The sequence below is a fragment of the Ranitomeya imitator genome, chromosome 2, assembly GCF_032444005.1.
Source record: "Ranitomeya imitator isolate aRanImi1 chromosome 2, aRanImi1.pri, whole genome shotgun sequence".
NCBI classification, from domain to species: domain Eukaryota; kingdom Metazoa; phylum Chordata; class Amphibia; order Anura; family Dendrobatidae; genus Ranitomeya; species Ranitomeya imitator.
The window spans coordinates 22,703,625-22,715,173 of NC_091283.1; the positions used below are offsets into that span (position 1 = coordinate 22,703,625).

General features: G+C 51.1%; 1 protein-coding gene across 3 annotated transcripts in view; it reads right to left on the bottom strand.

The window, feature by feature from the left end:
* Positions 1-11,189, bottom strand: part of TENT5D (terminal nucleotidyltransferase 5D) — a 30,383-nt gene extending 19,194 nt beyond the window's left edge. The window contains exon 1 of one of the 3 annotated variants that reach the window (XM_069746131.1): positions 10,996-11,189. The gene's annotated coding sequence lies outside the window, so the exon portion shown is untranslated. Of the gene's footprint in view, positions 1-563; positions 877-3,634; positions 4,059-10,995 lie in introns of those variants that run through there. The other 2 variants (XM_069746133.1, XM_069746132.1) reach the window with 2 other exon arrangements.
* Between the last annotated feature and the right edge of the window lie 360 nt (positions 11,190-11,549).

Sequence of the window (11,549 nt, forward strand, 5' to 3'; positions counted from 1 at the left end):
CAATGCATTAAATAGCGGGAAAAACACGGCAAAATTAATGAACATGCTGCGTTTTTTTTTTACCGCAATGTGTTTTTTTCGCGGAAAAAAAACGCATCATGTGCACAAAAATTGTGGAATGTATTCTAAATGATGGGATGCATATGTCTGAGTTTATGAGTTTTTATAGCGAAAAAAAAAACGCGAAAAATCCGCAACGTGTGCACACCGCCTTACAATTACATCCTTTGATATGTGCAGATGGAAGTCTCAGTTGATACATTGTAGCACACAGGTAAAATATTTCTACTGCTGAATCATTTACAGAATAGTCTGTACTAAAGGGGCAACAACGTGCGGCAGGTGAGCTGCTGGGAAACTAAGGCTGGGAGGACATGCTGGGAGTTGTAGTTTCCTAACAGCTGGAGTGCCGCAGGTTGCTGAGCTAGACGGGTCAACTAGAATAACCAATGACAAAAAAATAAATACATTAAAAACAGTCTTGGCTCCAGCCGCGTGCAGCAGCGATAGGAGCGTCTTCCACAGATCCGGCGATCCTCCAGCACTACAGGTCCCAGCATTACCTGCTGATACGAGCTGCGCTCTCCGCTCCGTGCAGCTCATCTAATTTGAAAGCCGCTTTCTCCCACTCGTCATCTCTGATGGATCCAGAAGTGGAGGGAGGCGCACACACCACCTGCGCTCGCTGACATTTCACTGTCTGCACCGATTTCCCTGCCCGCCACTAATAACCTCACGAGCAGCGATCAGATGCCTCCTGCCTCATGCATTATACATCCCGCGTAATGTGCGCTCGTCAGAGACGGCTACATCCAGGTGCGCACACGGAGCCTTCCCCACCGCCACCACCAGCCTCATCATCTTCACACTGCCGCTAACAAGAGACCCGATAACTGAAGCAACAGGAAGGAGGCGAGGAATCTGGCAGCACAGCCTCACGAAAAGCGAGATGTTCCCCCCCCCCCCCCCCCCCCCCCGTGCCCAGTAATTAGAGTCTGTTACACTCAGTGGAATGTCGGCGTCCTACTGATGTACATTGTGCTTCAATTCATTACTGTTTAAATACCTCTGCTTGCTGTCACCAAATATGCACATTCGTACAGATCGCAGAGCTGATGAGCTTGTTACAGTGTATCGTTGCAGGGAAGATTTATCAGACTGTGAACCAGAACAACAAGAGATGAGCTTAGCCCATAGAGGATCGTGCACACTGGACCTACGGCGGCACCAGATGTGAACACTCCAATCCTTACACTAATAGCAAGCCAACATTACCTCAATTCTGCACTGTTCAAAGTCTAGAAAGTTGCAGAACTTCATGCATGGATTATAGCAGATTATTTATTAGCACGTCTATTAAGGATTATCGCTGACCAGGATTCATTGTACTTAAAAGGGTTGCTCTTAAAGAGTGGACAACCCCTTTAAGGGTCATGATTAGTGATGAGCGAATATACTCGTTACTCGAGATTTCCCGAGCACGCTCGGGGGTCCTCAGAGTATTTTTTAGTGCTCGGAGATTTAGTTTTCATCGCTGCAGCTGAATGATTTACAGCTATTAGCCAGGCTGAGTACATGTGGGGGTTGCCTGGTTGCTAGGGAATCCCCACATGTAATCAAGCAGGCTAGTAGCTGTACATCATCCAGCTGTGGCGAAGAAAACTAAATCTCTGAGCAGTCATAAAATACTTGGAGGACCCCCGAGCGTGCTCGGGAAACCTCGAGTAACGAGTATATTCGCTCATCACTAGTCATGACCATTGGCTGTGAAGGTGGTAAATATAATATTAGACGTTCTCATCTATCTTTTCACATTCATGCACATTACAGCCGAGATCGGATTTTTGAATGAAGAAGGCGCTAATGTGGGAAACTGTAACAATGGAATTGTCCATATGGTGCAACAAATATAGATCCGGGGTGAGGATCCAAGCGCAGAGGGGGAGGCAGAATATGTGATAGCAGTGGGATGTGAGGGTCCAGAAGAGCCAGACAAGGCGAGATTGTGACAGGAGTGGGGTGTGAGGGTCTAGAAAAAGCCGGACAGGGCGGATATTGTAACAGCTGAAGGTGTGAGGGTCCAGGAGGGGAGGAAGAGGCAAATGTGACAACAGCAATATGCAACGCTCTATAGGAGGAAGACGAGCCCAACATGTGGGGTGTGAGGGTCCAGGAGGGTAGGAAGAGGCAAATGTGACAACAGCAAAAAGCGCAAGGCTATATAGGAGGAAGACGAGCCCAACATGTGGGGTGTGAGGGTCCAAAAGGGGAGGATGAGGCAAATGTGACAACAGCAAAGTGCAAGGCTCTATGAGAGGAAGAAACAAGTGGGGTGTGAGGGTCCAAAAGGGGAGGATGAGGCAAATGTGACAACAGCAAAGTGCAAGGCTCTATGAGAGGAAGAAACAAGTGGGGTGTGAGGGTCCAAAAGGGGAGGATGAGGCAAATGTGACAACAGCAATATGCAACGCTCTATAGGAGGAAGACGAGCCCAACATGTGGGGTGTGAGGGTCCAGGAGGGTAGGAAGAGGCAAATGTGACAACAGCAAAAAGCGCAAGGCTCTATAGGAGGAAGACTAGCCCAACATGTGGGGTGTGAGGGTCCAAAAGGGGAGGATGAGGCAAATGTGACAACAGCAATATGCAAGGCTTTATAGGAGGAAGACTAGCCCAACATGTGGGGTGTGAGGGTCCAGGGGGGAGGAAGAGGCAAATGTGACAACAGCAATATGCAAGGCTCAATGAGAGGAAGATGAGCCCAACATGTGGGTGTGAGGGTCCAAAAGGGGAGGATGAGGCAAATGTGACAACAGCAAAGTGCAAGGCTCTATGAGAGGAAGATGAGCCCAACATGTGGGGTGTGAAGGTCCAAAAGGGGAGGATAAGGCAAATGTGACAACAGCAAAGTGCAAGACTCTGAGAGGAAGGCTAGCCCAACATGTGGGGTGTGAGGGTCCAAAAGGGGAGGATGAGGCAAATGTGACAACAGCAAAGTGCAAGGCTCTATGAGAGGAAGACTAGCCCAACATGTGGGGTGTGAGGGTCCAAAAGGGGAGGATGAGGCAAATGTGACAACAGCAAAGTGCAAGGCTCTATGAGACGAAGACTAGCCCAACATGTGGGGTGTGAGGGTCCAAAAGGGGAGGATGAGGAAAATGTGACAACAGCAATGTGCAAGGCTCTATGAGACGAAGACTAGCCCAACATGTGGGGTGTGAGGGTCCAAAAGGGAAGGAAGAGGCTGATATTGTGACAGTGTTTGTCAGTGAATAGGACAAGAATAAGCAGTCGCAGGTGAAGACCAGCACCAGACTAATGAATAATGGAGCAGCGCCTCACCGCCCTCATCCTCTAGGCACAGGAGCCCCGCACAGGCGACATGATGAGGCTCTAGTATTACACCCCACCCTGGTCCTCCCCGCTGAGGGTCTGGGTCAGGGGGTACGCAGCTTCTGTTGAGGTCAGCTCGTGTGGTGGACAGAATCTTCTGGGACCCCAAAGCAGAGACATTTTAAAGACTTCAAAAGACCAAAACTCAGAGCAGTTCAGCTTCCTCCAGGGAGTTGTCAGGTCAGAAGGGCCAACCTCAACCCACTGGTGCTGCCTACAAAAGAAGTGGTCGGTCCCCATTACCTCCCACTGCCGGGAACGTTCTGCCTCCTGGAGATCCCCTCTTTCTCAGCTCCACTTCTTTTCAGGCAGAATTATCCATAAATTCATATGACCTTACTGAAGCTCTGCATGTGTTCAGTCCACAGCAGCTCCTCCTGTGAGGCCGGCGCTGATCCCGATCTGCTCTGTCTGGATCCCAGTAACCTACATCTTCAGGACCATTCCAGAAATGTAATGAAATGGGGCATCCTCCCGGAGCTGCGGTGGAGGATCAGTGGGCATCCCTGGCAGCACTGAGCGGCGGTGTCATTTCACAGTCCGGCAGCTACGATGCTGCTGTCATTAATATCCCTGACGCTCGCTCACATGGGCCGGAGCCAGCAGCTTCTGGAGAGCGTCCCTGTGTGGATCCAACACGCAGCTTATTCACAAATCCAACAGCAACAATGACGACACGTCACACAGTCATCATCCCGAGCACAGGAGAGCGCCGGCCATCACTGATCCAGCACCACAACTACCAGCATAACACACAGTGCAGCACCACAACTACCAGCATAACACACAGTGCAGCACCACAACTACCAGCGAGACAGAACATGACTCCCCTTGGACTTGTGATCTGGTTTGCATACTTTCTGGGCATGATCCATGAGACTCACATTGTGGCCGTTATTGCAGATACTTAGATCAAGCTGGTGCATGTTTTGATCTATGTGGCTACATGGTATATACCGTATATCCTTCTCTTCCGGTATGTTGCTATATTTGGAGTTAGAATGCCAGTTGTCTGCTTGCAAATCTGTGACACACGGTATTTCTCTGTGTAGCTCGGCTGGTCATACATGACTACATTATTCTGCCTGAGTAATTTACAAACCTTGAATAGACCCACATAATAGCAGTTGATTTTGCTGGGAGGGATTACATTACATCACTTAACTATGTGATTTGTAATTTTTTGAATGGGTCTACATAATAGCAAGTGATTTTCTGGTATGAGTTACCACCTGTATCCATGTTTGATGAAGGTTCCCCATCTGGACAAGTTATTAACATATTCCTATATATTTTTGGGGGTAGATTCAAGAGTTCTCAGGCAGTGGGGCTTTGTATAATAGTGCGAGCATATATGTTTATTGATCAGCTTATGAATAACTTATGTGGCCTGCAATGTCCATTAGAGATTCTTATAAATATTTGTACTGAGTATATGTATTGTAGTATTGGAATACCATAATCATTGACAATTGACTCATGTGTCTGGTTCCTGGGGGCTCTACCTCTCTATGGGGTTGTTTGTTTATTGTTTTTAATGTATTGTTGTTGTGTGTTTTTTGGACTAATAAATTATTCTAATAAATAATACACTTTGTATTGAGGGTGTTCCCCAGTTTATGGTACGTCTCTTTTCCCCTTAGCGTACCACAACTACCAGCATAACACACAGTGCAGCACCACAACTACCAGCATAACACACAGAGCAGCACCACAACTACCAGCATAACACACAGTGCAGCACCACAACTACCAGCATAACACACAGTGCAGCACCACAACTACCAGCATAACACACGGCCCAGCACCACAACTACCAGCATAACACACAGAGCAGCACCACAACTACCAGCATAACACACAGTGCAGCACCACAACTACCAGCATAACACACAGTGCAGCACCACAACTACCAGCATAACACACAGTGCAGCACCACAACTACCAGCATAACACACGGCCCAGCACCACAACTACCAGCATAACACACAGAGCAGCACCACAACTACCAGCATAACACACAGAGCAGCACCACAACTACCAGCATAACACACAGTGCAGCACCACAACTACCAGCATAACACACAGTGCAGCACCACAACTACCAGCATAACACACGGCCCAGCACCACAACTACCAGCATAACACACAGAGCAGCACCACAACTACCAGCATAACACACAGTGCAGCACCACAACTACCAGCATAACACACAGTGCAGCACCACAACTACCAGCATAACACACGGCCCAGCACCACAACTACCAGCATAACACACAGAGCAGCACCACAACTACCAGCATAACACACAGTGCAGCACCACAACTACCAGCATAACACACGGCACCACAACCCCCAGTATAACACACAGTGCAGCACCACAACTACCAGCATAACACACAGTGCAGCACCACAACTACCAGCATAACACACGGCCCAGCACCACAACTACCAGCATAACACACGGCACCACAACCCCCAGTATAACACACAGTGCAGCACCACAACTATAAGCATAACACACAGTGCAGCATAACACATGGCCCAGCACCACAACGCCCAGTATAACACACAGTGCAGCACCACAACTATAAGCATAACACACAGCACCACAACCCCCAGTATAACACACAGTGCAGCACCACAACTACCAGCATAACACACGGCACCACAACCCCCAGTATAACACCACAAACTACCAGCATAACACACGGCACCACAACCCCCAGTATAACACACAGTGCAGCACCACAACTATAAGCATAACACACGGCACCACAACCCCCAGTATAACACACAGTGCAGCACCACAAACTACCAGCATAACACACGGCACCACAACCCCCAGTATAACACACAGTGCAGCACCACAACTATAAGCATAACACACGGCACCACAACCCCCAGTATAACACACAGTGCAGCACCACAACTACCAGCATAACACACGGCACCACAACCCCCAGTATAACACACAGTGCAGCACCACAAACTACCAGCATAACACACGGCACCACAACCCCCAGTATAACACACAGTGCAGCACCACAACTATAAGCATAACACACGGCACCACAACCCCCAGTATAACACAGTGCAGCACCACAACTACCAGCATAACACACTGCACCACAACCCTTAGTATAACACAGTGCAGCACCACAACTACCAGCATAACACACGGCCCAGCACCACTACCCCCAGTATTACACACAGTGCAGCACCACAACTATAAGCATAACACACAGCACCACAACGCCCAGTATAACACACAGTGCAGCACCACAACTACCAGCATAACACACGGCCCAGCACCACTACCCCCAGTATAACACACAGTGCAGCACCACAACTATAAGCATAACACACAGCACCACAACCCCCAGTATAACACACAGTGCAGCACCACAACTACCAGCATAACACACGGCACCACAACCCCCAGTATAACACACAGTGCAGCACCACAAACTACCAGCATAACACACGGCACCACAACCCCCAGTATAACACACAGTGCAGCACCACAACTATAAGCATAACACACGGAACCACAACCCCCAGTATAACACACAGTGCAGCACCACAAACTACCAGCATAACACACGGCACCACAACCCCTAGTATAACACACAGTGCAGCACCACAACTATAAGCATAACACACGGCACCACAACCCCCAGTATAACACACAGTGCAGCACCACAACTACCAGCATAACACACGGCACCACAACCCCCAGTATAACACACAGTGCAGCACCACAAACTACCAGCATAACACACGGCACCACAACCCCCAGTATAACACACAGTGCAGCACCACAACTACCAGCATAACACACTGCACCACAACCCTTAGTATAACACAGTGCAGCACCACAACTACCAGCATAACACACGGCCCAGCACCACTACCCCCAGTATAACACACAGTGCAGCACCACAACTATAAGCATAACACATGCTCTTTTGTGTCTTCAGGTTTCTTGGTGGTGTGTGAACAGGTTCCTACAGACTTGTTCACTGTGCAGGTAGCCCATGTGTTCCTGTTTCCATAATTGTTCTCTTGTGTCTACATGACTAGGGAGTTACCCACCACTCCTCGTGGGCTATCTGCACAAAAGCTGTTCCACTCAGCATGTCCACATGGACTTTTCCTCTCTGAACCCTGTTCACACAGGTAATATACAGATGATCAGGTTTTTAAATAAATCAGATAGGGATTGCATACATCAGTTAGGACTGCTCTGATATGGGTATACCTTCACGTTTGGAGGAGCAGCTTAGTATACATTTTTTGCAAAAAAAAGTATCAACCAAATACCCTGTTTTTTACATCTTTTTTCTAGCACTTGCGGATTACTGTGATTTTTTTAAACTGAGTGTTTTTTGTTTTACTATGCTCTTTAGTGTCTTCAAGCATAACACATGACACAGCACTACAACACCCAGTATAACATAACACACAGTGCAGCACCACAACTACCAGTATAACACACAGTGCAGCACCACAACTACCAGTATAACACAGCACCACAACCCCCAGTATAACATAAGACACAGTGCAGCACCACAACTACCAGTATAACACACAGTGCAGCACCACAACTACCAGTATAACACAGCACCACAACCCCCAGTATAACATAAGACACAGTGCAGCACCACAACTACCAGTATAACACACAGTGCAGCACAACTACCAGCATAACACAGCACCACAACCCCCAGTATAACATAACACACAGTGCAGCACCACAACTACCAGCATAACACATGACACAGCACCACAACCCCCAGTATAACACAAAGTGCAGCACCACAACAATATTAATTTCCGACTATAGTACAAGATGCACAGCGCCCTCAATGACATAATACACAATGTACTACAAGTCCCAGGATATCATATCATGCATTAAAGGGTACTACAATAGATATAACCACAGCCGTTTGAGCGAATATCCGCCATCATCAGTCACTATGTCAGGGGACGCCCAGCCGCTCTCTCCACTTGTTTATGTCTCTCTTCCTCATATTTAAGATCTCTGCTTGCAGTCAGTGAATGAGCACGTTATTTACATCTGAACCTGAGCTTAGATGCAGCGGTTGAGAAGATGATGAGGACACAAGTATCACTGCTGGTCGTACAGGCGCACTGACTGTTAGCGGCTTTGGTGAGAGATCAGCGGTCTCATGAATCACTGCTCTGTTACAGCCCCGAGTGCTGCGCTCAGTCACTACCTAGCAGCAAAGGCACAAACACACAGAGAGGCAACCCCGTATATAGGACGGCACATCACCGTACTGTCACCTATATAATATAATCACAGGCGGACATTATAGCAGTTCTATATGTCCTAGACGAGCATTATACTGCACATCTATAATGTATACATGTCATAGCTGTACATTATATCACCTGTATGCAGCACCCAGCCGTACATTATATCACCTGTATGCAGCACCCAGCCGTACATTATATCACCTGTATGCAGCACCCAGCCGTACATTATATCACCTGTATGCAGCACCCAGCCGTACATTATATCACCTGTATGCAGCACCCAGCCGTACATTATATCACCTGTATGCAGCACCCAGCCGTACATTATATCACCTGTATGCAGCACCCAGCCGTACATTATATCACCTGTATGCAGCACCCAGCCGTACATTATATCACCTGTATGCAGCACCCAGCCGTACATTATATCACCTGTATACAGCACCCTGCTGTACATTAGATCACCTGTATGCAGCACCCTGCTGTACATAATATCACCTGTATACACTACAGCGCAGATAGACTCAATATGATGGAGGCAGCCGCGCTGTGAGACAGTTTTGTGGCGCAGCTGCAGCAATGTTTTGCAGTTTTTATGATCTGAGGATCAGAATGGAGATCAACGTGTGGATAGAATGGAGCTGGGCAAACAATGAGGCACGAGCCACAGCCTAGGGGTGAGGTATATCCAGATATGAGGCATAATGAGCCACAGCTTCTATATGAGTTACCAGGCAAAACGTCAGGACAGGGGCAGGAAATATCATTCCTAATAATTCTAAGACAAAACCTCACTGTGACCTCGTGTTCCTCACCTGTCTCTCCCATCTCTCCCCGCGCTCCTCACCTGTCTCTCCCCGCGCTCCTCACCTGTCTCTCCCATCTCTCCCCGCGCTCCTCACCTGTCTCTCCCGTCTCTCCCCGCGCTCCTCACCTGTCTCTCCCGTCTCTCCCCGCGCTCCTCACCTGTCTCTCCCGTCTCTCCCCGCGCTCCTCACCTGTCTCTCCCGTCTCTCCCCGCGCTCCTCACCTGTCTCTCCCGTCTCTCCCCGCGCTCCTCACCTGTCTCTCCCGTCTCTCCCCGCGCTCCTCACCTGTCTCTCCCGTCTCTCCCCGCGCTCCTCACCTGTCTCTCCCGTCTCTCCCCGCGCTCCTCACCTGTCTCTCCCGTCTCTCCCCGCGCTCCTCACCTGTCTCTCCCCGCGCTCCTCACCTGTCTCTCCCGTCTCTCCCCGCGCTCCTCACCTGTCTCTCCCGTCTCTCCCCGCGCTCCTCACCTGTCTCTCCCGTCTCTCCCCGCGCTCCTCACCTGTCTCTCCCGTCTCTCCCCGCGCTCCTCACCTGTCTCTCCCGTCTCTCCCCGCGCTCCTCACCTGTCTCTCCCGTCTCTCCCCGCGCTCCTCACCTGTCTCTCCCGTCTCTCCCCGCGCTCCTCACCTGTCTCTCCCGTCTCTCCCCGCGCTCCTCACCTGTCTCTCCCATCTCTCCCCGCGCTCCTCACCTGTCTCTCCCATCTCTCCCCGCGCTCCTCACCTGTCTCTCCCATCTCTCCCCGCACTCCTCACCTGTCTCTCCCGTCGCTCCTCACCTGTCTCTCCCATCTCTGCCCCGCGCTCCTCACCTGTCTCTCCCCACGCTCCTCACCTGTCTCTCCCATCTCTCCCCGCGCTCCTCACCTGTCTCTCCCGTCTCTCCCCGCGCTCCTCACCTGTCTCTCCCATCTCTCCCCGCGCTCCTCACCTGTCTCTCCCCGCGCTCCTCACCTGTCTCTCCCCGCGCTCCTCACCTGTCTCTCCCCGCGCTCCTCACCTGTCTCTCCCCGCGCTCCTCACCTGTCTCTCCCATCTCTCCCCGCGCTCCTCACCTGTCTCTCCCATCTCTCCCCGCGCTCCTCACCTGTCTCTCCCGTCTCTCCCCGCGCTCCTCACCTGTCTCTCCCGTCTCTCCCCGCGCTCCTCACCTGTCTCTCCCATCTCTCCCCGCGCTCCTCACCTGTCTCTCCCGTCTCTCCCCGCGCTCCTCACCTGTCTCTCCCGTCTCTCCCCGCGCTCCTCACCTGTCGCTGCCCCGGGTCTCACCTGTCTCTCCCCGCGCTCCTCACCTGTCTCTCCCATCTCTCCCCGCGCTCCTCACCTGTCTCTCCCATCTCTCCCCGCGCTCCTCACCTGTCTCTCCCATCTCTCCCCGCGCTCCTCACCTGTCTCTCCCGTCTCTCCCCGCGCTCCTCACCTGTCTCTCCCGTCTCTCCCCGCGCTCCTCACCTGTCTCTCCCGTCTCTCCCCGCGCTCCTCACCTGTCGCTGCCCCGGGTCTCACCTGTCTTTCCCCGCACACCTCCCCGCTGGACGCCCCGGCTGTCGGGAGAGATGTGCGGGCCTCCGGGGTTGGTGTTCGGGCCAGTGGTGAAGCGGGAGCGGTTCCAGGGAGCGCTGTATCCGAGGAGTGAGGAGCCGAAATAGCGGAGCCTCTACCTCAACTGCCTCATTATCTGTCCGGCGTAATCCTGTCTCCATGACTACGTGACGTCACTAACATGAGCCCGCCCTGCAGAGACCGCCTGCCTTGTGACGTCACAGGGAAGCCACGAGAGCGGCGCATAACTCAGGAGCAGGACCCGAATAGTCCCGTCCAGAACTCAGTGTCAACTGCGGCTGCGCGAAGAAATAGGACTGCGTGACAACATGGTGAATAATAGAACGACCCAACGTGACACCTCAGTCACACATCCCACTGAGGCGCTGAGCTCTGCGGTTACTCTTCATACTGAGGCGCTGAGCTCTGCGGTTACTCTTCCCACTGAGGCGCTGAGCTCTGCGGTTACTCTTCATACTGAGGCGCTGAGCTCTGCGGTTACTCTTCATACTGAGGCG